Source organism: Sciurus vulgaris (assembly GCF_902686455.1).
Source record: "Sciurus vulgaris genome assembly, contig: HiC_scaffold_144_arrow_ctg1, whole genome shotgun sequence".
Classification (NCBI taxonomy): Eukaryota; Metazoa; Chordata; class Mammalia; order Rodentia; family Sciuridae; genus Sciurus; species Sciurus vulgaris.
Genome location: NW_027632909.1, coordinates 893,604 through 921,010, shown reverse-complemented (window position 1 = coordinate 921,010; position 27,407 = coordinate 893,604). Strand labels below are relative to the sequence as shown.

Below are 27,407 nucleotides of genomic sequence, written 5' to 3'. Positions count from 1 at the left end.
ACAGGCCAGGCTTAGAGAGGCCGAGTTCACAGAGGATGAGATCACAGAGGCCTTGCTGACAGAGGCCTTGCTCACAGAGAACTTGGTCACAGAGGCTGAGCTTAGAGCAGATTATTTCACAGACACCTTGTTCACAGAGGCTGTGCTTACACAGGCCATGCTCAAAGAGGCCGTGATCACAGAGGCCTTACTCACAGAGTCCATACTCACAGTGTCAGAGCTCACAGATGCTGTGCTCAGCCTCCAACCTCACAGAGCCTGTGCTCACAGAAGCTGTACTCATAGGGGCCGTGCTCGCAGAGACCTTGTGCACAGTTCCTGCTCACAGAGGCCGTGTTCAATGATGCCATGTTCTCAGAGGCCTAGCAAACATTGGACTAGATCACAGAGGCCTTGCTCACTTAGGCCTTTCTCACATAGGCCATGCTCAGAGAGGCCTTGCTCACAGATGCTGTGCTGAGACGCTGTGCTCAGAGGCCATGTTCACAGAGGCCTTGTCTCAGACCGATCTCAGAAATGACCAGCTCACAGATTCCATGTTCACGGACACCATGCTCACAGAGTCTGTGCTCACAGAGACCGAGTTCACAGAGGATGAGATCGCCGAGGCCTTGTTGATAGAGGCCTTGCTCACAGAGGCCTTGCTCACAGAGACCTTGCTCACAGATGCCAAGGTCAGAGAGGCTGAGCTCACAGAAGCCTTGTCTTGACTGAGCTCAGAAAAGACGAACCCACAGATTCCATGCTTGCAGGGACCTTGCCCAGAGAGGACTTGTTCACAGACACTGTGCTCACAGAAGTCTTGCTCACAGAGGCCACGTTCACTGAGGCCATGCTCACGGAGAGCTTGCTCACAGAGGGCTTACACAAAGAGGGTTTACTCACAGAGGCCATGCTCACAGAGGCTGAGATCTTTGAGGGCCATGTCACACAGGCCATGCTCATAGAGGCCGAGCTCACAGAGCCCGAGCTCAGAGAGGACTAGTTCACAGATGCCTTGTTCACAGCAGCCATGCTCACAGAGGCTATGCTCACAAAAGCCAAGCTCACAGAGCACCAAATCACAGAGATCTTGCTCACAGGGGCCGTGCTCACAGAGGCCATATTCACAGAGGCCGAGCTCAGAGAGGCTGAGCTCACAGACACCTTGCTCACAGAGGCCTTGTCTTAGACTGAGCTCAGAAAAGACGAGCTCACAGATTCCATCCTCACAGTGAACTTGACCAGAGAGGACTGTTCACAGACAATGTGCTCACAAAAGCCTTGCTCACAGAGGCCGTGTTCATAGAGGCCATGCTCATGGAGAACCTGCTGAAAGAGAGCTTGCTCACAGAGGGCTTACTCACTGAAGGCTTACTCACAGAGGACATGCTCACAGAGGATGATTTCAAAGAGGATGAGATCACAGAGATCTTGCTCAGAGAGGCCTTGCTCAGAGAGACTTGGTCATAGAGGCATTGTCTCAGTCCAAGCACAAAAATGACGAGCTCACAAATTCCATGTTCACAGAGGCCTTGCTCATAAGAGTACTAGCTCACAGAGGCCTAGCTCACAGTGTACTAGGTCACAGAGGCCTTGCTCACAGAGGTCTTCCTCACAGAGACCTTGATCTCAGAGTGCATGCTCACACTTGCCGTGCTCATAGATGCCATCCTCACAGAGGCTGTGCTCACAGAGGCCTTGTTCAGAGTCCGTTCTCACAGAGACCATACTCACAGAAGCCATGCTCACAGAGGTCTTCCTCACAGAGGCTGAGCTCACAGAGGCTGAGCTCACTAAGGCTGAATTCACAGAGACCTTGCTCATAGAGGCTGAATTCATAGAGACCGTGCTGACAGAGGCCGTTCTCATAGACGCCAAGCTCACAGAGGCCTTTCTCACAGAGGCTGAGCTCACAGGGGCAGTACTCACAGAGGCTGTGCTGGCAGAGGCTGAGCTGGTAGAGGCCAAGCTTACAGAGGCCATGCAGAGGGGTCAGAGTGCAGGCATAGAAGGGCATTCCCCAAGATGGTGGGGTGAGAGCCAGACAGCGACCAGTGTTCACAGAGACCCAGCCTCCAAATGCTCCCTGAACCCTGTGGCAGTTTGAACTTTACAGCTTTCAAGGGCAGAGGCTCAGCCACTGTTTAATAGCATCTGAAGGTTCAGGAGCCCTTATGGTGTGGCATGCAGAGAGAGCTTGTTATCTAATCTGCAGCTTCCAAAATCCCCAGCCTAGCACCCTGCACCTAAAGCAGTGGTCCCTGTGGGTGTAGCTGGTGTCTGAGTGAAATACCCCTAAAGTCCCTCCAACCTCCCAGGAAACACAGCCAGGTGGCTCTGCATGAGCAATCCTCGGTGGCCACGGGCATGCATGTGCACACTGCTGGGGCTGAGCAGTGCACTGTCTGCATGATAGAGTTGAACTAAACCTTGACCTGAGTGCAAGAGTAAGATGACCACAGGGTCTGAGGAGCCACATCTGAGCTGACAGCACACAGTGCTGGTGATACACTGGGAGTTCTGGTGTCTAACCAAAGACTTGGAAGTGCTATTTTCTGTTCCCTGCCCTGGCAAGGCCTGGCATGTGGGCCTCAGTGAGGGAGCTGTGGTCACTGTCAGTGAGGTTGGCTCCCTGGGGGTGGTACAATCCCCTGGCCATGTGCTCCCTGTGGCGATGGCTCCCTCCTCCTGCTAAGGGTCCTATTTATCCCAAGACATAGCGCTCAGCAGGAAGGCTGTCTCCTCCATTTGCACCAGATATTCAATCTACATTCAAATACTCTCCAGCCCCTCCCACCAGGTTTGCTGCCCATCTCTGGCACAAGCTACAGTTTTCTGACCACTGAGGGTTTCCTGCCCATCTCATCTCCACACAGGGACTGGAAACTGTCCTGGAGCACAAATAAGACCCTTCCCCATGTGCTCCCAAGCCCTCTGACAGTCTTGTCCAGCCTTCAGGCTGACATCCAGTCCTTCAAGTGACCTGAAAATCTCGTCCTAAATACCTCCTCCTCCCGATACCTGCCACACACTGCTCTGCCAGCTGCCTTCGGGGGCTTATTCCCCCAACTCCTCAAGTTCCTGACATAGGCCCTTTGCACATGCTGTCTTCTGCTCCTGGATGGCTTTCCCTCCAGGTCTCTGTGCAGGTGACTTCATGTGGGCAGGTTTCAGCTCAGCCATCTGCTCCTCAGGGGCTCCTCTTAGCCCACTCAGCCCAAGGCAACCCCACTTCTGAAGTCATGTGAGTGAGTATGCAGCATGATTTTGTCTTGTCTTAATTGATGGCTCCACTGCCCGTCTCCCCACCAGAAAGAGGAAGGGTTTCCCCAGGCCTACCACAGTGCTGTCATAAACTAGCCCCATGACACAAGCACGTGTGTAGAATAACTGAATGAAAGTGGTTGTCGAGGGCTGTGGTAAAAGGACGGGCCCAGCAGAATAGGAGATCAGGGGTTGCCCCCAGTTTCAGAGGTGACAGGCCCCCAGCATGGGCACTGGCTCACAGCCTGCTTACCTGCAGCTGCTTGAGGGCTTTCTGGGCTTGCTCTGGCTTCCAGTATTCCACGAATCCAAACACCGTGGAAAGCAGTGCTCCTGGAATGGGGGCCCACCATAAGAGGGAGCATAGAGTGAGTCAGGGCTCAGCTTTGGATCCTTTCCAGTTCCCTTTCTAGCCCCCAAACATTCTCAGTTCTGGGCTTGCCATTTACGACTAGTTGCCCCAGCAAATTCGCTGCCAAGGTTGACTATTGATTACCAGATGATTGATGTGATAATTAACTTCCTAATACAATGCTGGCTTCATGAGGGAGGGGGAACTGACATGGGGCTGACTACTGTTCTCCAGCAGGAACCTCTACCTTGATGGCCCTGCCTCCATGTGGTGTCGTGAGCACCCAGGGCCGCCTCCTGGGGGCATTTGTGACCCTCAGATCTGGCTCCTGGATTTCGGTTCTAAAGTTCTGATGTGGAGGGTGAAGGTGCCCTGGCTCTGCCTGGTTCCCCACTCCAAGGCAACAGGAGGCCAGAGGGCAATAGCAACAGCAGCCTCTCCAGGGGCGCTGCTTCCTGACAGTGTGTATGTGTGTCCAGTGTAGGGGGTAACACTGGGGAGTCCCATGGGGCACCCCAAAGCACAAGGTCTCTAACTGCACCTCTGCCTCCCCTGCAGTGCCCTGTGCCTGTGTTTCTATCCAGAGGTTGATGGACCCAGGGCCAGGCATGCTAGGGAACCGTGTGAACAGCCCAACAGGCTCAGAACTGCAGGGACAGGCAGTCCTGTCCCATGGTGACTGTCATTTGCTCTCTGAGCAGAGAGCTTTTGTTTGGGGGCAGAAGGCTGTGGGCAGTGGGCTGCTGGCATCTGCACCTGAGTGTCAAATGTACTCCTGAGAAAGAGGAGCTCACCCAGCCTCCAACATGGCAGGACCATACTGCCTGGGAGGCTGGTCTCTGCCAAGAGCAGCACCTGGCTCCCGGCCTCTGTGCCCATGGGATCAGCCCACAGGAAATGCTGACCTGGGACTGCAGAAGAGGGGCACATGCTGATGCCAAGGACCCAGCTCTGCTGGCCCCCTGTGTGCCAGTTCTGCATGAGCTCTGCCCACCATCTCTCCTTGTGCCCCTCAAGGGTTAACAGTATGACCTGCTGCTGCACAGCCACCTGTGCCCAGGTGTTTTTCATGCCAGCCCCAGGCCAAGCGTGGACTCATCCTGCTGCACCTAGTTTACCAGATACCACCTAGCTCTCCCCAAAGCCTGGCTGGATGGCAGGCTCCCAAAAGGACAGTGGACACCCCAAGAGCTGTTTCCAACACCAAAGACAGGTTGTCAAGGTGCTGCTGAGTGCTCGCAGGGGCGAGGGCAGGCTCCCAGAGGGGCAGTGTCCCTGCAGCCTGATTTATCTGCTGCCATGGCAGCCTGAGCAGACAGAGGCAAGGGACCTCTAACTTCACACACAGAAGCACCTGCTTAAAACCCTTGGCGGTTCCCTACCAGGTTGCAGTCCAAACCCCTGCAGAGCATAAAAGCCACTTCCTAAGCTGGAAAGTGCCTCCCTTTCCACCTCCTGCCTTGGCCTCTGCCACCAGGCTGCTCAGCCTCCCTGCCTCTAGGCCACTCTGACTTGAAGAACCTGCCACAGCCCTCCTGGTCCTGTGCTGATGCCATGTGAGCCACAGTAGCTCACATGTCCTCCAGCTACTGTGGGTGCCTGGGAACAGGGACCACATCTCTGGCGCTCACTGCCTGGCGGTCCAGGCCAGAGAGGGAGTAAATGAGCAGTGGTCACTCTTGATTCATGCTGCACCCCACCATGTCCATGAATCAAATGGCTGCTGAATGGGGTACGTGGCTGTGATAAAGGACAAAGGACGTGTCCTTGCTCATGTTTTGCAGGGAACCAGGGCATGAATGAGGGGAGGCCAGGAGGGTCAGATCAAGAGCCGGGGCTGAAGGGAGAGGTCAGGTGATTTCTGCCTGCCCACTACCTAATGGACAGGGAGGTGAAGATTAATGACGTGATGGAATGATCTAAAAGTTCTATGTATGGGTCATTTCCCTTGGAACTGATGGGGGAAAGCCCACGATCAGTCCTTCTTGCTGTGTCTGGAAGGAGTGAGCACCCGGTTGCTGACAGTACCCTGCCTGCCCACTAAGTACACAGCTCCAGAAACATGTGACAGTCTGCGAGGCTCTGGACAGCTCAGGACACATGGGCCTCTTTGACTGCGCAGCAGGGGTCTCCAGGAGAGAAGAGGGGATGTTTCAGACAAGCCTGGCTGCCCTCCTGCCACAGGTATGATTTCTTCTGAAACCACTTCCTTCCAGCCAAGATTTCCATGGGTTACCAGCTTTGCTCTTCTTCTTGGAAACACAGTAGCTCCTCACAGCACCCGCTTAGGAAAACACCTGGAGAAGAGAGGATCATGCAGCCCCGGACTTCTGGGAGCATCTGCCACCTGCACGGGAACCTTTCCAGTCACCACGGGACCAGCCGCAAGCACAGGAAGAAAGAGGCATGCAGAGCTGACCCCAGGAGACTGCTCACTGTGCACAGGCCTGTGCCAGGCCCCACACCATCCACTCACCTAGTGACCCAGAGGCACCCTCATATGGGCAGCTGAAGGCCAGTTCTCAGGAGCTGGCAGTTGGGGTCACAAAGCTGGACATGCTGGACCTGGCCTGGACTACTGAGCCAGGCTCTGAGCCACTGTGCAGCCTGCCAAGTTGTCCTCCCACATCTGCCCACGGAGATCCTGGGTCATTCAGAGGTGATGAGCGATGGCCTGTTCCAAGTAACCTTGGCAGTCCCTCAGGTCTCTCAAAATGGCAGCTGGGCTGCTTTCTTGCTCCACTTACATAGGGAAGAACTGGACTTTGGAACAGCTGAGAGGTCTGCTGCAGACCCCAGAAGCTGGGGTCAGTTCAGAGGCATGGAGTATACTGACCCCATGCCTGACCGTCACTGTCCTCTGTGCTTAAAGCCAAAATAATCCTAAAAAACTGTAAGTCACACCCTATGTTTCCCCTCCCTTCTGCTGTCTCCCTTTAGAGCCCAGCTAAGGCACACTCCACGTGGCTCTGGCTCTGGCCCCGTCTTCAGTACCAAAGACAAAACAGGTGCTCAGTACTGTCCACCAAGTGAGTGACAGGCAGCAGGAGGAGCGGAGACCCTCACACACACCAGTGGCAGACTCTTGCTTCAGGCATGGACCCTCTACCTAGAGGATCTCACTCGCCCTAGTCAAACCTTCAAAACAACCCAATGGGAAAGTTCCACTCACACCTCTATGACAGCCAGATAAACTGAAGCACAGAAAGGCTACAGGGCTTGCCCACCAGCAAGGAGTGAGGCCAGGATCCAGGCCCAGGAGGATTGTCCCCCGATCATGGCTCCACACTCAGGTGCTGGGACAGGGGTCCTGTGATCTGGGTGTGCTTCCCCACAGTGCTCTAATGGGCTGTGTGAGCTCAAGACAGTGAGGCAACCTCTCTGAAGCTCCATCTCCCAGCTGAACCAGATGGTCCTGGCTGAACCTTCCAGTCCCAGGGCCTTCAATTCTGAGGAAACCCTTGAGCTGCTGTTTGTGCAACTCCAGGAAATGTTGATCCAATAGTGATGTCCCACACCATGCCAGAAGTGACAAGGACAACACAGGACCAGAGCTGGCCTGACAGGCTCAGAGCCACCTGCCCTTGAGACACTGCTAGGGTGCGCCTCTAAAACCACGTCACGTGGGTATCAGTGCTTCACCAGGTGCTCCGGGGCCCTTGGCCATGCTGCCTGCTTGGGTCGGGGCCTCTCCACTGTTGTGGCTCTCCTACCTAGGGACAGTCACGGCACAGAGGTGGGGTCGGTGGACAATGCCTCTTCTTTTGAACCCTCAGTAGAATTTTAGAGCTCAGGGGACATTTCGAAAGGAAGGGGAATCAGAGATTTGCATCCTCTGCCATCTCCCTTTGAGGACAAGTTCAGGGCTGTGAGCTGTGTCACTCATCCATTAAGCAGGAAATCAGGTGAGCATCTGTTCTGTCCCACGATCAATTCACTGAAAGCAATACCTCTGTTGGGGAGTCCCATTTGGGGAGGTGGGGAGTTCACAGACCCCATTCTCGGAGTGGGAGGGACCCCTCTCCCATCCTGGCCCTGCAGTCCATGGCATGCCATGCTCACTGGGCATCTGCCAAACCCCTGCCTGGAGCTCCCTACCCTGCCCCTCCTGCTCTCCTCCCACAGGTACAGACTTGCCCCGTCCAGACGTGCCAGGTGGGGACACCCTCACTGACGAGTCTCCTATAGGCTCCATTAAGCCACTCACCACAGAAGCAGTTGGGGAACTGTTTTCAAGCACGTTTGCAATGTGGACCACCCCCCTCTGACAGCAGGGGTGGTGTGCGGCAGGGTGGGCTGTCCACCACCTGAGCCATGCTGGACCCAGAGTAGATGCACTGCCCGCATCACAGCCTGGAGCGTCCCCCATTCCTGGTGGATACTCACTTCCCTCAGCGTCTCCTCTGTGGTGTTGAAGTTGAGATTTTTAATAAACAGAGTGCATCCTGGAAGGCTCTCATCTTCCTCTTCCTCCTCGTCCTCCTCCTCTTCTTCTTCTGCCCCTGGTTGTGGGGGCTTCTGCTTCTTCCCCTGTTGGCTTCTCACCTTCTGGGGTCTCACCATCAGCCACTAACCCCATCAAAAACAAACAACCCATTATGTAACATCTCCCCACCAAAGCCAGGGCCTAAAGCATGGAACGCTGTACCAAGGGGCTCAGCCTCTGTGGCATGGTCAGAAGGGACAGCAGGTGTCAGCAGCGAGAGCGTCAGGGAGAGAGACAAAGTCCCACCATCTGCCCCTGTTGTATTTTATTTTTTTTTGTACTGAGGATTGAACCCAGGGGCACTTACCCACTAAGCCACATCACCAGCCCTATTTTGTATTTTATTTAGAAACCAGGTCTCACTGAGTTGCTTAGCACCTCCCTTTTGCTGAGGCTCGCATTGAATTCAAGATCCTCCTGCCTCAGCCTCCTGAGCTACTGGGATTCCAGATGTGCCACCACACCCAGATCCTGCTGTTTTAAAGAGAATATGACAGAGATCCAAACCTACAAGCCCCAGATAGGACTAGGCCACACTCATTTTAACTTCAAATCATGGAAACTATGTTCTTGAACCATGAACCTAAGCAAATGTTATTTTTCCTTAAAAAATAGCACTTAGTGAACTTTCAAACTGAAATGCATCTTAGAGTTTTGCAAAAATTACAGAATGGGAAAACACAGAGCATTCTAAAATCCCTTGAATATGGATTTCAAATACCCCTTGAACATGCAAGTGTGTCAAAGTGGTTTTGTCTATACATGAGGAAGTCATAGTATTTTGTAATAGTGGAAACTGGGAAAACCCACCAGTCACAGACATACCAGCAAGGCCACTGGAGGCTGGGATGGTAGGTCACCACTGAAATGATGTGCTGAGGAACGCTGAAGGGCACTGAGGGACCCCAGGAGCTGAAGGTGAAGATGAGGAGGGTGGTGTGTGGTTCCGTCAGTCTGCTTGAGCGGGGAAACATGCAGCCATGAGAACAGTGGGCAGGGGCCGTGGCCGCTTCCACAGCAGCAGACCCAGGTGGTTCACCAGTACCTGTCACCACCTCCCCTGCACCTCGCCCCCTCTGAAGGAACAGGTTCCGGAGAAAGGGAGGGCAAACGTGGCAGTGCCCACGGGCACACTGGACAGAAGGGGCAGGGCCACAGGTGGTTGGCTAGGGCCCTGGCGAGGGTGGTGGACGCCTCAGCCTGAGGACCATTGGAGAAACCCTACTTTAGGGAAATGCGCTCAGTTTGGCTCAACCTCCCCAGTTTCACCAAGTCCTGAGAGCTGGGCCTGGGGACAAGCCCTTTCCCAGTGAAAGGCTCAACAGCTATCTATCCCACAGCCCCAGGGGGACAGCTCCAGGGCAGGGATTCCTCACCCCAACCCACCTTGGTGCTGAGCAGGTGGCCACCCTGCCCGAGACTCCAGCCCTGCTCCCCAGGCTGGCAGAAGCTCCCAAGGTCCTGCGGCCCAAGAGGAGCCCACGGGTTTCTCCTTAGCACGCTTCCCTCCAATAGCTCCCACCTGTGTGGGGCCTAGGGGGCTTCTGGGTTCTCAGACCTGCCCTGCACTGTCACACCAAGTTCCAGGCCCCTGTTCCCTGCCTCTTGCTTGTGGCTTGAAGCTTTCCAGTCCTGATTAGGTGTCAACTGCTTAGCCACTGAACAAGCATTTCAAGCCTCACAGAAACAGCTAGTGACCGAGCTGGATCCCTCCCAGGGCCCAAAGGACACCTCCAGTCCTCCAGCTTCCTGGGTCCCAGGCCACAAGGAGGAAATCTACATGCAGGCTCCCCCCACCCAAGAAACAACCAATAGACTCAGCAAGGGACTGCAGGTGTGGGCACTGATACACAGAAACCCACTTTCAAAGGAGAGAGGAGGAAACAGCCTACTAAGGACACAGCAGCTCAGACTCCAGGTCCTGGAGGAGAACTTCAATCAAAGTGGAAGTCAAGACCATAAGTGGGAAAACCCTCTGGGTCTCCTGGTCATCCTGCATCTCAGAGGTTGAAGGCCAAGGAAAGAGTGGGCAGTAGATCTCCTGCCATGTGCCAGGACCTCAGCTAGGTGCCTTGGCTACCTGGCCTCATCCACAACCACAGAGACCACATCACACACACAAACAGGTGGCCTCGGGAACATTCCAGCATCCCAACACTAGATGCCAAGCAGCTTTAGGAATGCAAGACAGGTTCCCAGAAGACTGACAGAAACTTATAGTGGGGAAAGGTGTGGGGACGATGGTACCCCAGAAGGTTCATGGCTACTGAAAGGGGTAGCCTCTCCTCAGCAATAGCCAGTTTATGCCCCCTTGGTATGGCCAGAAGTTCAGAGTTTTGAAAAGAAGCGTAATACCCAACTTTACATGGGAAAACCCAGTTTTTCAATCTTGGCAACTTAATTCAATGGCACGAGGCTTTTGTGCCAGGCAAGAGCTGGTTAACTGACAAGCAAGCAGACACCTCTCCCTCTTCCTCAGAAACCTCTGGCAAAGACAGATCACTTTCCCTGCACTGTCCCAGGGGTCTGCCAGGGTTCTAGGTGTGGGAGCCTCCCAGGGACACCCTGGGGAGCCCAGGGCCCTCGGCAAGGTGGAGTTGACTCCACCCAACCCGGCCCAGGAGCCTGGTCAGGTGGTCACAGGCATTTGGGTTTAGTGAGAGCCGAGCTGAGCTGAGCAGGCTGGGTCAGTGGGCACCTCAGGAACTGTGCTCAGGAACGGTCCCTCCCCAGGCAGGTCAGCCGCTCTCAGCCCCGCCCAGGGAGGGGCACTGGGAAAAACAGCTGGCTGGAGATGAAAGCCGTGTTCCCGTGTGCCGGGCCTTTCCCCAACAGTACAGGCTGGCTAGTTCCAGAGACGTCCACGTCCTAACCCTTCACACCCACAATGACATCCCTGCCCCTAGAGTGCATGGGTCCTGAAATGCTACAAGAGGAGGGCATGGCAGTCTTTAGAGATCTGCTGACCCCAGGGGTCTGGAGACAGCGGTCAGGAGGGCAGAGCCGTGGGACATGCATGCAGAACACAAGGCTGTGGGCCTGTACTGCCCGTCTCTGCTGTGTATCACCCACACAGCCTGGGCCAGTGACAGAGCTGCCCTGACTCCGCATCCTTCCTGCAGCCAGGAATAAAACCACACTGACACACACACACACACACACACACACACACACACTCTCTCTCTCTCTCTCTCTCTCTCTCTCTCTCTCTCTCTCTCTCTCTCTCTCTCCTGCACTGTGTTGAGCTGTTAAGAAAAACAAGCATCCACTACTCATTCACAAGCCTAGTTACTATCACCTGCCATTGGACAACAGAGTGGCTGCCCTGCCAGTGGCCTCTCAGTGCCTGCTCCCAGTTTGCCATCTCCTATGACCTCATCCCTGACCTCACTGGCCTCTTTGCTGATGCTCAAGCCTGTCAGAGCCATGCTGACCACAGGGCCTTTGCACTTGCTATCTCCTGGCCCAGCCATCTCCCCTCCTGTCTTTCCGGACCTGGTTTCTGCTTGCCCAGTGTCAGTCCAAACATCCTGCCCTCAGACAGGTCTTCCTGACCACACTACCACACTAGTAAAAAAGGCCACCACGTCCCTGGAGTCCTCTTTCCAGAGCCCCTAGCCTGTTCTGAAACCACCTTCCTTACTGGTTGCATCTGAGTCCCCAACTAAAGGGGAGTTCACTGAGGACAGGACCCAGCCTGACGCATCATCCCTGCATCCCCAGCACTGGTCCAGAGAGGACACACCAAAAACATCTGCAGATGGCCAACAAGCCTAGTGCTCGAGGGGAGCAGTGGGGACGGGCAAGGGCTCAGGCCTCAGGGCTCACAGCTGCGGGGCACATCCCCACGCCCTCCAAGTGTGTGACCTCTGGAGGTCACTAACCCCGGGGCTTCCTCTTTTCCATATGTGAGTGGGGACCGTGGTCGGAGCTGCCTGCAGGGTGACTGCGAGGTGAACATCAAGGCTGTGCAACAGCCCCTGGGCCCATCCAACACCCCAGAAGCAACACTGCACCATGAACACTGCCCCTGGACCCTGCATGTCCAGCTGGCCAGGCTGGCACCCAGGGGAGCCCATGATGCCCTCTAAGGGAAGGTGGCTGTGGGGGAGGCCCAGCCCTCCTCCTGCGGGTTCAAGGTCAGACCTCTGTGTGCAGGGAACAGTGTCCCTGCTGGCCCTGAGGACAGGACCCAGCCTGACACAGTCACCCCTGCACCTCCCAGCACCTCCGAGCCACCAGGCCAGACTCAACTGCAACCCACATCCAGGTCCAAGCAGGTCCAGACATGGCCCAGGGCTGAGGCCACCACCCAAAGGTCTTTTTAAGAACTTTGCTGCTGGCCTCAATGGGGAGACAAAGGATGACAAGAAAGAAAAAAATAAGTGACTGTGAGCCTCAAGCAGATATTCGCCAACAGAATCACCAGTTCCTGGCAGGAGGAAGCAGAGGAGGGGCCGGCTGCAGGAGCAGGAGCAGGAACCACTGGGCTGCAGGCAGGAGGCAGGGAGGGGCTTCCGCAGGAGCCCCACAATCAAATCCAGTCACGCGGCACCACACAGCTTTATTATAATCACGCTGCACCACCCCTCCAAGCTCCTGCGCTGTGGCCACTGGCAGACTGTTATCAGTTGCAAGCAGCTTTCCAGGACCCCCCATCCAGAGTCCTTTATCTGGAAGTGAGGGTCTTGGTTGTGGGGAGATAAAACATGCTGGCCTCTCCCTGGAGACTGGCAGAGAGCAGAGCAGAGCACTACAGAGAAGCACGGTCCCTCCTGCTCCCCCTGCCCAGCCCCAAACCCAGGGCCTGGGGCTGCTGGGCCCCCCACCTCCTGTCATCCTGAGGAAGCATCTGGAACAATGTGCAGAGGGTGGGTGGGGTGCTTCAGAGGAGAGGGCACAGCTCAGGGGACCAGGGACTGATGGCTGTGCAGGCAACATGGTCAGAAAAGGAGATCGGCTCCCAGAGGCTACGGCAAGCCCAGCAGGTCTGGACAGATCCCAGCTCTGAAGCCTCCTGTCAGCCAGTGAGCAGACACCAGCCCCTCCAAGCTGCAGGCCTGTCAGGACCCTCAACACTAACCTGAGCCTGGGGACAGAAGAGCATTCTGACAGGGTCCAGACACTGGTGCCCAGAAGACACTGCTCGTGCCCCAGAGCAGGCCTGCACCTGAGGTCCTCCTTGGATGCGGCCATGACCAGCCCAGGAGCTCCTGGGAAGTCTGGGCCATGTCCCTTGTGGTCACCCTGGACAACAGTGGCAGAGTTACAGGCGTGTGCTCCCGCTGCATGGGGGTAACAGTGGTCAGCATGGCATCTCCCCCATCCTCAGGGGGGTGCCTGGGCACCACCCTCACTGTTCAGGACCAGAAATGCCTGAAGAGAGGCAGCTGGCTCAGCCCCAGAGAAGGCATGGGACAAGAATCCTGCCCACCATCACTGGCACACATGACCTCCTCCCCAGAAGCAGCACCTCAGCATGAGAACATGGAGAGCTTGGCACCAGCAGGCAGGGAGCAGGCCCTGTTCTGCCCTGGGGCAGCACCCTCTCTGCACTCCCTCAGGGTGCATGGTCAGGGAGACAGATGAGGTGCCTACTTGAGAGGGCACTATCTATTTCAAACAAAAGCAGCCCAGCCAGATGGAGGCAGACACAAAGAAGAAACAAGGAATGTGCCTATCCCCTGCCTGTGCCCAAAGCAGGGAGGAAGAAGCCAGACTGGAGCTGTCTGCAAGCCTCCTGACCCCGCCACTGTGTGTGCTTGAGAGAAGGGTTCAACTGGGTCAGAAATCATCACCCGGGTTCATGTGCAGCAGCGGAACTGAAAGCCACGGTGGCTGCCAGCTGCAGGGTGATGGCTGCTTATGGACACAGGAGGACCCCACGAGGGGAGTGGTTCATGAGCACAAGCAGGGTGGCACCACAAAGCCAACCTGGGCGGCACAAAGGATGGACTGGAAAGGTTCACGCCTTTCATCATCCACCTAGCAGATGGGGTGCACTCCATCTGCAGAGTGAAGGGATGGGTGTGGCTTCCAGGCCAGCGGGTCCCAAGTGCCCTTACAGATGGCTAGTCCTGAAGACCCACGGCCATGCTCACATGAGCCGCAGGCATGGAGGAAGGCCCCGACCAGGCAAGGACACGGATTCAAATATTACAGGGGCGATCAGAGGCTCCACTGCCCTAGGCTTTTGTTTTTTGCCATAAAACACTTTTTTGGTAAATATATGAGGACAATGGAGATGGTAGACAAGGGGCTTATCTGTCTTTAAGAGGAAAATTCTCATTTTAGTAAACTGAGCAATTGGTAACCCTGTGTGTGGTGGGCTGAGGGGTAGAATCTTAACAACTGGGTCAAACAACCCAGTCTGCAGGAGGCTCCTGAAGGTGTCTGACTAAAAGGTGTGGTTGTGGGTCCCTGAGGAGCTGCCCATCTCCTGAGGAAGCTGTGGGTATGGGGCAGGTCTCAGTTCTTGGTCAGGCAGCTGTGGGTATGGGGCAGGTCTCAGTTCTTGGGCATACTGACAGGGGTGAAGTTCAGAAATGTTCCAGGTCATGCAGTGTGCACAACAGTCTCTACAAGGAAAGCTTACTCTGCTCACATGCCTACTGTGCAGGTCAGCCAGGGGGCTGGGACCACCCAGGCTGGGGTGGCCCACCACTGCTCTTCCCTTTCCTGCCTGTGCAGTCGCTGGACACCAGGGGGCACCGTGCCACATGCAAACAGGGCTCTCCTCCCTGCTGCCAGCTCTCCACACCTACAGAGCAAGGACGCTTTACCAGCTGTTCTGAGTATGAAGAGATCTAGGTTTTCTTCCCTCACCCTCAGCTGCTACCTTACACTGCATTCACAACACTCTATCTGGTACCAGCGATTGAACCAGAGGTGTCTAACCACTGAACCACACACCCGGCCCTATTTTATATTTTAGAAAGGGTCTCACTGAGTTGCTTAGTGCCTCGCTAAGTTGCTGAGGCTGGCTTTGAACTCACAATCCTTTTGCCTCAGCCTCCTGAACTGCTGGGATGAGTGGTGTGTGCCACTGTGCCCTGGTCTGATGCTCTATTTTTCAGGATGTTTTACACATCTATACAATTAGAGACTGAAATCTGTCAGTGTGCAAGATGAACAAAGTGTTAAACCAGTGGCCTGATGAACACTTCCGTACTGCCCTGGTCTCCTCCCACATAGACTTGTTCTTACACATTTCTGGCTCCACCACGTTCTTTTCTGCAGATTTCACTGGTGCCTCTTGGTGATCTTTCCTCTGTGGGGCTATGCCAGAGAAGATGCCAACTGGAGCCCACTTGAGATACAGCGGGACATGGGGAACTGCAGAGGCAATGGTGCCATCCTGTGGGACTCCATCTCGGGACATGGCTGGAGAGGGATTCAGTCCCATGAGCAGATGAAGAGTCTGAGGGTCTGAGGATATGGGTGCTCCCCAGGGCAGAGGAGCCAGAAAGAGAAATGAGGTCCAGAGCCCCAGAAGAAAAACACTCCAGCCCCTGGGCGGCACCTTAGGCTGCAAAGGAGCACCCATGCCTCTCCTGCCTTGCTCAAGGGTGGAGTCAAGGCGCCCCCTGCGTTTTCTCTAGTCAGAGGATGAAAGGGGGAGTGTGACAAGGGGAAGAACTGCTAGCAAGGGGCGGATCCAGCAGGAAGTCAGTGTGGTCACCCAGAGAAGCGCTCTTGTTCCACACACATGTTCAGAGGCGGTTTCTTAACCAAGGAGACACAGATGTTGCTAATGGCTACCTCAGTAGAAGGTGCTGGGAGCTCCAGGGCAGGGTGGAAGACTTGTCAACTTGGGCCCTCTGGGACTTGTTTCAAATTTCACAATGCAAGATTCACAAGTTAATTACAATCAGAGAAAAAAACACAAGCAGTCAGGTGCTGTGGGACACACGTGTAATCCCAGCAGCTCTGGAGGCTGAGGCAGGAGGATCGCAAGTTGAAAGCCAGCCTCAGCAACTCAGGGAGGCCCTAAGCAGCTCAGCAAGACCCTGTCTCTGATAAAATATAAAAAAGGACTGGGGATGTGGCTCAGTGATTAAATGTCCCTGGGTTCAATCCCAGTAAAAAAAAAAAAAAAAAAAAAGAGAGAAAACTCATGCTCGGGAGCCAGACTGAGGAGCAGAGAGTAAGTTGTGCCACTTCTGAGCTGGGTGACTTTGGGCCACTGGGCCTCAGTTTCCCTATGTGCAAAAGAGGGACGTGGCCTTGCCTGGGTGGGCCCTTCGCCACCCTTCACCTGGTGATGATTCCTTCCCACAGCAGCAGGAGAAAGGAAGAAGGGCGTCTGTGGTGCTGGCACCAGCACCTGTCTTGTGGGTCAGGAGCTCACTGACTTCCTGGCAGCACAGTGGGCAGGGCCCTAGCTGGGGATGACCATGGGGGGCAGCAGCTGTGGATAAATAACCTCTGCACGTGCAATGCCTGCCCTGAGGATCACTGGGGGACCACGGTCTGCAAAGCATCAAGGCACCTGACAAAGAAGAAACGACTATGCCTCCACCCCAGAATCTAAGGAGACGTCACATGCAACTGTCACCAAGATCCCGAGGTGGGATGTCCTGTGTTATCTGGGTGGGCTGTAAACCCAGGAGGAGATGTGGGACCAAGAAGGCCCAAAGATGGGGCACAGACGGGAGTGGGATGGTAGTGGTGCAGGGAGCCGAGGGACACCAGGAGCCCAATGGTGGCAGAGACAAGGACAGGTCCTCCCCAGAGCCCTCAGAGGTGCTGGCCACAACCTGGACTTGGACACCTGCCTGCCTGCTCTGCAAGGTGACCTTCTGTTGGTCTAAGCCCACATGCCGTGGCTATAAATATTCTTAAACAGCCCTGTGTATGGTACTCAGCTTATCACGGGTACAGGACAGCAGAGAAGCAGACGGTGAAGGCTCAAGTTGAGGCAGGAAAGGAAGCCAGGGAAAGTGGGGACAGGGCAGGAGAAGGGGCAGGGCACTTTCTGCCACTGCACTGCAGGAGGGCAGAGCTCAGGGTGAGGGCCCTCCCACACGTCAGGTCCCTCTCCCCTAACCATGCAGGGGCAGCCCTACCTTGGAGTAGACCAGGTGTCAGAAGGCCCTGCACACCTCCAGGGACTCCAGAAACTCCACTATGATGGCAGTGACCCTGCCCTCAGACAGCAGCACTCGGCCCAGGCTCCCGAAGTGGCCAAAGGTCTCCCGCAACTCAGCTGCCAGGGTGACTGCGGGGAGGTTCTTGGCCAGAATCATGGTCTCTCTTTGCTCTGCTGCAGCCTGTAGAAAAGACAGGAATCGTGAGGGATGGCAGCGGGGGTTCATTCTGACACCAGCACTGTCTGGAGCCCCAGGGGCCAGGTTCCTGGGAAGCAGACCCAGGAGGCGCCACCCTCTCCAGCAGGCCACCTACTGGCTCCACAGCTGGGTAGTTCTGCTGAGGGGTCAGCCCCCAGCCCTCCACTGAGTCATGCAGACCCTGACAGTGAATGACCAGCCTGCTGGACCTCCCAGGTGCCCCAGCCGCCGTTCCACTGATCAGACTGGCATCTCAGTGTGGAACTTCAGGCCACCTGCTGCCACAGGCATGGATGGAGAAGCCCCAGGAGCAGCCTGTCCCTGCGAGGGCCAGTGGAGCAGTGAGCCCTCAGGTTTTGCATCCAGCCACCACAGGGCCTGTCGACACACCCCCAGCCTCCCTGGAGCCCCATCCCCAGCTCTGTAGCAGCCATCAGTTGGGCCCATCAGAGTCCACGGGGAGGGAAGTTGGGACCCACCTGGCTGAAGGAGTCCAGGCTGACCCCATTGTGGAGAAGGAAGTGCCACACCTCTTGGACCAGTTGGGTCTCCCCAGGGGCCACACAGGCAGCCATGCTGCCATTGGTCTCCTGAGGGAGGGAAGAAAGTAGGCCCACAGCCATCAGGTGGACCTGATCTGCTCTCTCCAGCCAGCAGATGAGCAGACCCAGGGGAAGTGGGTTCAGTGGTGCCCCTCCCCAGCCATACTCGCCTGACCCCCTCTGCCACCCTCTCCAGCCACGTGGTCCCACACCCACTCTGGCTCTTCCCTTCTCCACAGTGGGCAGGTCTGTGCTCCTCTTGCAGCCCCTGGGGGCTTCTGCAGGGCTGACCCTGACCCTGACCCCTCACTCCAAGCAGTCCTTGCTCTGTCACCTCCCCCACCAGCCCAGGCTCTCCTCTCTCCACCTCTCTCCACTAGGAGGTTCAAGAAGGCACCACAAGGCTCTAAAAGGCAGGACCCTGTCATAGCACTGCCAAGCCCTGGTGCTCTGGGCACTCATGGCACCAGAATCACTGCAGCTGTCCCTTGCCCCTCCGTCCAACTCAGGCCAAGCTGCACTGCCCAGCGTGGCAGCCATGAGCCATTGGGCACCTGAGGCATGGCTTGTTCGAATCCACATCCTGCTGTGCATGAAATTCAGTGGGAATTCAAGGCCTGGGTGGGAACAAGGGAGGAGAAACACCCTGTGACTACGCTGGGCACAGAGAATCGATGATCCCTCAGACATGTTAGCTGAAGAAGGCATCTGTTAGAATTAAATTTCCTTTCTTTTAAAAACGTGGCCACCAGGCCATTCAGTTACACATGGGCTTGCCGTCCACCTCCACAGACAGGTTGGCCTAGAGTATCTTGAGGAAGGGCAGAGGACCGTGGAGAAAGCAGCCAAAAGGCAGAATCAAGGGACATCCCTCACCACGTGGCTGAAACACACTCCTGGTTTTGCCCAGAAGAACTCTGCTGAGGTCCAGCCCTGGACAGATTTGCCAAGTGGGTCCACAGACACGAAGCTTGCAAGTCACAGGCTGCTCACGTGGTCCAACGCTTGGCTCTTGGTGGCACTGTACTTCTGTGCGATGGCATTGGCCACAGTGTTGGGCCCCATGAACAGTGTGTTCCAGTGGTGGGAGCTGCGGGCAGGAGCAGAGTAGGACAGGCCACGCTGGGAACCACGGGCGCTCTCTCACAGACACATAGCCTGTCATTCGCCTCCCTGCCTTCCTAGCCCTCGCACCAGCTTGCCTGTCCTGGGTGAGCTCCCCACCCACAGGCAGTGGGGCTGACAGATCCAACCTCTGGCAGTGCCAGCAGCCAGCCTGTGCCAGGAGGCAACTGTCCACTCATAGAGGACACGATACCTCAGAGCATAAGTGATCATGGCACCGCTCTCCCCATCTGCAGTGGCTAAACGGGATCAGAGGTGAGGATGAACCTCAAGCTATAGAGTAAAAGGGACCAGGCAGCCTGGAAAGGCAGAGAAGGCGGCAGAGCCTGGGCAGGGCTGGCAAGGACCTGGAGCTGCTAGCTTTGTCCTTGGAGGCATTCTTCTTGTAGGATGAGCTGGGGGTGTCAGCATCCTCACTGGCTTCCTTTCTGATGGTGGATGGCAGCACGTGCAGCATCCTGCCCTGTGGGGACAGGGGAGGAAGTGGGCAAGCTGCCCTCCCACCCTCCAGCCCTGTACTCCAGTGGGTCCTCCTGTTTAGTGGGGCCTCCTGTCCTAAATGAGTTGGACCCAGGGCCAGACCTTCCAGAGGACAGGGACAGCAGCCAGAGCGGACACATGGTTACTCAGTCCAGCTGGCACTGGGGTCCCCGACAAGGCCATGCCAAGGGAAAGGTGCCCCTCTGTGACACCCCATGGCCCCTCACACTGCACCCCCAGGCCCTGCACAGAGAGAACATGAGTGGCCGTGGGCGGGCCAGGTCTTGCCTGGAGCCCACAAGGCCCGTACACTGTGAATGAAGGTGCACTGGAGGGGAGGTGGCCTGGGCACATCGTAAGGTGACCCTGAAAAGCAGAGCTCTCTGCATTCCACAGAGCCATCCCTCCTCCATCACCAGGCTCAGCAACCCTGGCGGGTGCATGAGCAATCTTACCTGGAACACCTGCCCATCCACTGCCACGTAGGCCTTCACCGCCTGCTCGGGGAACATGAAGGTGACAAAGGCAAAGCCCTTGGGTTTCTTGGTCAGGCTGTCGATGGGGTAGTGGAGCTCTGACAGGGGACCTGAGGACAGGAGAGTGTCAGTCCCCTGGGTTGGAGCTGGGCCCAAGCTAGAGGGAAAGTGCCAGGCACTAAGGGTCATCCACACGAACACAGCACAACTGCTGTGCACTGGCCATGTCCACTCAGCCCGAGGGAAGGACGGTGAATGCCAGCCACGAGGCCCACCTTCACGTCAAGGGTATCATTTCCCAGTCCCCTTGTGCCCACCCTAAGAGAAGCGAGGAGGAAGGTGTCAGGCTGCAACTGGCTCCATGGCCTGCTGTGCACAGCCTGTCCTGGGCAGTGGCATTGCCCTCACAGGCCTCCTCCTCTCGCCTGTGAATGGTACAACTGTCACCACACACACAGTGGCCTCGAGGGTCCAAGAGTTAGTGTGCAGTCACTACCCAGGGCCTGCTGTAATTAGTGCCACATAAGTGTTTATGACACCATCCCTCTCAGAGAACACTGTCTGCAGTGGTTCCACTCTGAACACCAGGTGCGGTCCCATCCCAAGTGGATACCTGCAGTCTATGGTCAAGCCCCCTCCCATCCACCCAGTGCTGCCCTATGGCCAGGGAACCAGCCCATGGGAGGACCTGGGGAGCAGGACAGCAGGATAGACCTTCAGGTCCCATCACCTGGCCTGCAAGCAGGTTCTACTTGGGACCTCTGAGCTGTCCTTGGCCTGAGCCACACTCACACAGCCTCGTTGATCCTCCACACCCAGGACAGCCTCCTGGGAGACAAGGGCACTGGCAGCATCTCCAGAGCACAGATTCACCTGCACTGCGAGCCCATCTTCCCCCCCTCGACAAATGGCCCCTGTGACCAAGCTCAACTACAGGCCTGCAAGTTCCCAGCCCAAGAAGTAACACCAGCAAAACCAAAGATGGCCTTGGTGTTGCCTCTTCTCGGAAGCTCAGTTTTCTTGGGAATACTTGAGAAAGAAACATCCCGGGCAGGAGCAAGGTGGTGGGGAGGGCTGGGCGGCTACTGAATTCCAACACCAGAAGCCAAAGAATCTCAGGAAAATGCCTCCATTACTCCTGCTCTGCATTTGAATGGTGAGAGCTAAGGAATCAAGTTTTGCTGGGTGTGCTGGCTACGCCTGTGGTCCCAGCAACTTGGGAGGCTGAGGCAGGAGGATCAAGGCCAGCCTCATGGACTTACCAAGACAGTCTCAAATTAAAAAATAAAAAAAAAAACTGGGGATGTAGCTTGGTGGCAGAGTGACCCTTGGTTCAATCCCCAGCACCATTAAAAAACAAAAAAAAAGGAATCCAAGTTCAAGTTCAGAAAGCAGAAGATGCCACTGGATCTGCAGTGGGGACAGAGAGCTCTGTTTTCAGAATAGGAGACCAGCTGGAGCCACTGCCCAAGGTCAAGAAGGAGTGGGAGTCAGACAGGGCCAACCAGCCAAGTAGGAGCCAGGTGCAGCAGGGGCCCACATGCGCAGTCAGGAGCAGAGCCCTACTGTAGAGGGAGAAGAGCACCTCCAGGTCCTCCTCGGTGCTGGTGTAGGGCATATTGTGCATGAAGAGCCTCCCGGAGTCAGCCAGGTCCTCCTCCTCCTTGTTCTCCCCAAGCATCCGGCCTTGCCAGGGCTGCACACTGTTCTGCAGGGGCCCCTTGGCTGTGGGCATGTGCTTCTCCCTGAACATCTTGATATAGCGTCCACCTGCAGGAGGAGAGGGTCCAGGGAGCCTGGGACTTGACACACCTGGCTGGGGACCCACGCCCTGGCTGCAGGCTACAAGATGCTCCAGCTGGGAAAGGTGATGGGCCCAGCAGCAGGCTCTGTAGCGGGGCAGTGGTCTGAGCCCCTGGGACCTCACCCAGCCTGCCAGCATGGCCTCAGCCCTCGAAGCCTGCTCCCACTGTCCCAGGCCAAGTGACAGGTACTCTGAACTCTGAGGCCACTCTGGCACTGCTGGCGGCTCTTCCTTGGGAAAGGTCTCCTGTAACAGCCCGAACCTGAAAAATCATCTGCTGTTGAGCAGGTTGCAAAAAAGCACCCTGCATTCATGCCTAATGAGGCCACAGGGATGGTCTGCCTCCGCCCATACCGCCAAAGCTTGATGGATACCTTCCCCAGACGTGCCAGCAGGACTCCCAGGGACCCCATCTACCCTGACACAACGCATCCTCTGGAGTCCATGGCTGGGTCCAATCGCCATCCCTGCCAGAGAGGGTGGAGGACCACGTCCCAGCTCAGGGAAGGTGCCCTTGCTGCTCCCCCACCAAACCTGCCCAGAGGCCAGTGTCTGCTCCTCACTCCAGGAGGCCCAGCAGCCACCCCACTGGAGACCTGCCTCCTCCAACCCCAGCCCTCGTCATTGCCCTGACCGCCCTGTACTGCCCAGGGCCATGTGCCCACTCATGGGCTCCGGTGCTGCCTGCCTCTCTGCAGCCCCTCTGCTGCTGTACCCTCAGAGCCCACAGTGTCAGGTGGGAGGGAAAGCTGGGCACAGACGTACATGAAGGAGCCCACGAGGGAACGAGGAGCCTGAGGGGCCCGGCCAGTGCCCCCTTACCCACGTATACCCTGTCACACTTCAGGGCTTTCTTCACTTCCTCTTCACTGCTGAAATCCACAAAGACATACCCGTAGGGGGACCACAACAAAGGTAACTGCAGGCCCTGAAGATGCTAGGAGTCACTGGGGACTCTGCACCCAGCTCGGGGCAGAGGCAGGAAGCCTCTAAAGCACACCTGCCTCCCCCCCCACCAGGCCAAATTCCCTTTTGAGGAGACCTCTGCACCAGCCTGGCTTGGCAGGCAAAGGTGACAGTTGCAGGGAGTCAGAAACAAGGACCTTTCTGCCTCCTTCTCAGCCTTAGCCCTTCCCTGACCAGGTTCTGCAAAGGAGAAATGCTCACGATGGCCCCATGACCCAGCCTAGCACTGGAGGACTGGATTTTGTGACCACCCTCCCAGCGCCAACTTCCCTCCAGCCATGCCTCCTGCCTCTGAGCAGCCAGATCCGAGGCTCCAAGGCCAGGGGTGGAGGCTCACTGCCCAGAGTGGACACCCAGGGGCAGCACCATGCATGCTTAGAGTACAGCACCACCTGCCAGCACCACTCCTGGGGAGCAACAGAGGCCACGACTCACACAGCACCAGCAGGTGGGGGTCTTTCCTACTTATGGGAGGCCTCCACAGCCTCAGCCTCATGGGGCCTCTACCCATCTTCTGACAGCATGAACTCAGCCCAGCAAAACCAGAACCACTGGCCTCTATCTAAACAGATGAGGAGACCTGCCAGAAGAGCAGACGCTGGGCAAGGAGAGACAGGTGAAGATTCTGACACTGTCTACCAGGCTGCCAGAGGCAGCAAGGAGGCCACCAGAGCCGTGGCTTGACCAGGGTAGAGTGAGACATGCCCCACCCCGTGCCCACCTCCCTGACTTGGCCCAGTTCCCAGACCTCACCCGTCTTGTTCCCATGCATGTTCCTCACTATCTGAATGGCCACTGGCTTCAGGGGTGCCGGAATTCCATAACATTCTTCTGCAAGGAGACATTTGGCCCCTGATCAGTGCAACAGAGAAGTGTGGCCCAATAAAGAGAGGAGGGACAAAGTACTGAATCAGAAAAGAAAACAGGGTGATTGATTACGGTTCTGCTTTCAGTTATACTTGTCTTTCCTCCGTCATAAAATGGAAGAATTGGAAAATAGAGATCAGAAAAGAAATGCATAACAACTATAGAATAATAACATCATCACTACTATTTTAAGGCATCGTATCTTACCTTTTTTGAGGTTTTTATTTTTCTTTTATACTTGGGGTCAAATCTAGCTTTTCTCACTTTACTTTACAGCATAGATATCTGTCCATGACACTTCACATTGTAAGGAGATCCCCCGTGTTCTTAACCATTCTCTTCTCTGGATGTGTGTATGACTTAACACATATTTCAAAAAAATATGTGAACAGGCAGGGTGTGAAATCATGGAAAATGCTAAAAAGTGCAAATCAGAAAACAAAACTCCTAATTCCAGGGGCAAGCTCTCCCTTCCTGGCTCCTTCTGCAAAATAAAAGAAGTGAAACCAGTTTTAATCTGGGCACTGGGTGCTCAAAGTCCCCTGCCCTGAGTAGCCTGTGATGCCAGCCACCAGAGGAAACTAAAAAGCATTCCAAACAAATGGAAGAAGTCCAGCAAAGTAGGGTTTTTACACTGCTCTGCCAATTTCCTGATTATCAGATTCTCTCCAGAAGCCTGGCCTCATTCCTGGTGCCTGGTGGGACAGCCAGCACCTGCACCACATGTGGTCAGGTGTCTCTGGGGATGCATCCACCTGCTGTTCCACACCTGGCTTCTTCCACTTGCCACAGCACCCTGGGTTCTTCCCTGTCTCTGCGTTCTTCATGTGACACCTCATGTTCCCCCATTTTAATGTGCCCCGCAAGTTAACCCAGGCACTGGTGACATTTTGGGCTTGATGATTCTTTGTTGTGGGGGCTGTCCTGTGTGCAGCAGGGCACCTGGCAGCACACCGGGTCCCTGCCCACTAGATGCCAGCAGCAGCCCCTTCAGAGGTGACAACCAAGCGTTCCTCTGGACATCACCAGGTGTCCCATGGAAGCGGATCATTCCCTTCTGAGAATCATGGATACACACCTTTCCTAGAAATGGAGATTTGCTTTTCTATTGTTATTGATTGACAATCTGTTATATATATTCACTTTTGTGGCTATTTGGATAGATTCTACTTTTTTATTATAATCACAAATAAAATTGCTGTGAATATTCCTGTACAAATCTTCGCATACACATAAGCTTTGATTTCTTTTTCTTATAGGGAAAATATCTCATCTAAATGATATAGATTTCTTTGTAATATGTATGAAAACATGATTGTATCCCTTTTCATTCACACTACTAGTATTTGAGAACGCTAGCTTCTCCATGACCTTGACAAGTGATGATATTTATTGTAGATTTAATTTGCATTTTTGCACAGAATAATAATATTGAGCACTTTTTTGTATTTGATTCATGTATTTTCTTTGTAAATTGTTCATGTTATTGCCAATTAAAATTTTTCATTATTATGATCATTATTTTTGCATTATTATCCTATATAAACTTATTGTGTAAATATGTGTGTGGGTGTTTGTTTAGTTGTATTTCCATTGCTATGATCAAAAGACCTGACAAGAAAAAATCAAGGAGGAAGAAATATTTATTTGGCACTCGTGGTTTCAGAGGTCTCAGTCCTCTGAAGACATGCAACATGAGGACTGTAGGCAATAAAACTGTACTGTGTTTGTAATTCCTGCTAAATTAACACATTATAGTTGTTCTTGTTACACAAACACGAACAAAATGTGTGATAATGTAAGATAATAGACATATTAATTTGCTTCACAATAGTAAATATTTTATTACTTAATTGTGACCTCAGCATAGCTACACACTTCTAACGAGTTACCATAGAGAACAAAGGAATGCATATTAAGTTTCCAGTGTGGGACTCAAACAACAACACTACTCCAGGCACATGACTAAGGTAACAACAGCAATTAAAACTCAGCAGTCATAGCATGTACCCTCAACATGCTACAGTGAAAACAACATTTAAGTTTGTGGTCTCAAAAGTCATAATCCCAATCTAGGTGCAGAAAACTTGCAGACAAAGGAGACCATTCTCTGCAATTCCTGACCAGTATTTCTAAAATATTCAGTCTTCAAAAACAAGAAAAAAAGTCTGAGGATCTATTGACAAAAAGAGATACCTAAGGAGATACAATAATAAAATGTGTTGACATTGTTTGGAGATTTATCCCCATCAAAATGTAATTCCAGCATGTGGTGGTACTGGGAGGTGGAGCCAGGTAATGATCATGGGGATAGAGCTTCATGAAAGGGTTGTTTCTCTTCTAGCACTGAAGTTTTTACCATGGAGTGAGTTGTTTTAAAGTAATTTTGACTTCCATGGCTTTTTCTTGATTCCCCTTTCACTGTGGTATCTTTGAAGCTGAGCAGTTATTGTCACCTGTTCTTAAAACTGTCAGCCTCCAGGACTGTGAGCTAAATAAATCACTTTTCTTTATAAATCACTCAGTCTCAGATGTCCTGTTATAGCATTAAGAAATAGACTAAACCATACCAAATGGTATCCTGAATAGGATACTGGAACATCAAAAGAATATTTAATTAAGAACTAAGAAAATCTTAATGAAGTTTCTACTGTGTCAATACTGATTTATTTGTGGAACCAAAAGTGTCATGATAGCATAAATTGTTTAAAATAGAGAACACAGTGTGGTTTATGTGGAATTTTTTGCCCTATCTTTGCAAAAAAACTGTCTAAACTACTCCAAAGTTAAAAAAAAAATTACATGAAAGTAATTCCAAAATCTTAGTGTCCAATGTAGCTTAGAGTACCTGATTATCTTCTCAGGGAATTCTTCACAAATACTTTTCAATCCTGCTAATATAGCAGTATATCTGGCAGAATTTAATAAGTCAACTAATATTTGTGATTCAAGGGCTCAGCACAATTATTTAATGAGTTTAACAATTTATAGTAGGAAAAATGGGTTGCCAAGGAACAGAAAAACCCCTTGGTTTTAAAGTAAAATCTTTCTCTTTAAATATGAGTAAGGGAAAACAGGAAATACAGATACAACTGACAAATGTATTCCAAACCTGTGCTACATGGCAAAACATGTAGGGGTGTCTTCAAATATGTGTGCATATTGTTTTGTTTCTATGGCATACTTTATATCTAACCTACTGTATTTTATGTATTGTATATTAAAACATTATAAACACTATTCTTCTGATCTAAACAGTTCATTCTTGAAATATTCATCCCACCCAAAGCAATATACAGATGCAATATAATATGTATAAATATACCAGTGAAATTTTTCAGAGATATAGAACAAAAGATCCTAAAATGTGTATGAAACCACTTAAGACCCTGAATGACCAAAACATTCTGAGAAGAAAAAAACAAGTTGGAGGCACTACACTTCCTGATTTAAAAATTACACTATTGATTATAATAGTCTAACAAATATTATATAGTACTATCACCAACATAGACACATAGACTAGTGGAACAGAATAAATACCCCAGAATCAAACCCAAACACATAATGCCAACTAATATTTAGCCAGGACACAACAGAAAAAGGATTGTCTATTCCATCAAAGATGTTGGGAAAACCTGGATATCTACATTTAAAAGAAAGAAATTGGACCTATGTATCATATTATACATGAAAATCAATTTGAAATGGATAAAATTCCTCCTAAATGTAATGGCCCAAACTGTAAAACCCATAGAAGGAAACAGGGTGAT

The 27,407-nt window shown here is 53.5% G+C and overlaps 1 long non-coding RNA gene and 1 pseudogene across 3 annotated transcripts in view; both read right to left on the bottom strand.

Moving 5' to 3' along the window:
* Positions 1–1,802: 1,802 nt before the first annotated feature.
* The window catches only part of LOC306652204, a 40,367-nt gene continuing 14,762 nt past the window's right edge, over positions 1,803–27,407 (bottom strand). For both annotated transcript variants that reach the window (XR_013761319.1, XR_013761320.1), the window contains 2 exons: positions 3,500–3,579; positions 1,803–2,090 (listed from right to left, as the gene is read on the bottom strand). This is a non-coding gene — a long non-coding RNA (uncharacterized lncRNA). The remainder of the gene's footprint in view (positions 2,091–3,499; positions 3,580–27,407) is intronic.
* On the bottom strand, positions 5,871–24,473 carry LOC306652212 (putative RNA-binding protein 19; annotated as a pseudogene). The gene is made up of 12 exons (XR_013766986.1): positions 24,404–24,473; positions 23,498–23,598; positions 22,624–22,720; positions 21,564–21,767; positions 19,977–20,107; positions 19,389–19,504; positions 18,910–19,006; positions 17,854–17,964; positions 17,153–17,356; positions 15,291–15,419; positions 7,985–8,167; positions 5,871–6,074 (listed from the first exon to the last, which is right to left on the bottom strand). The product of XR_013766986.1 is annotated as a putative RNA-binding protein 19 (transcript).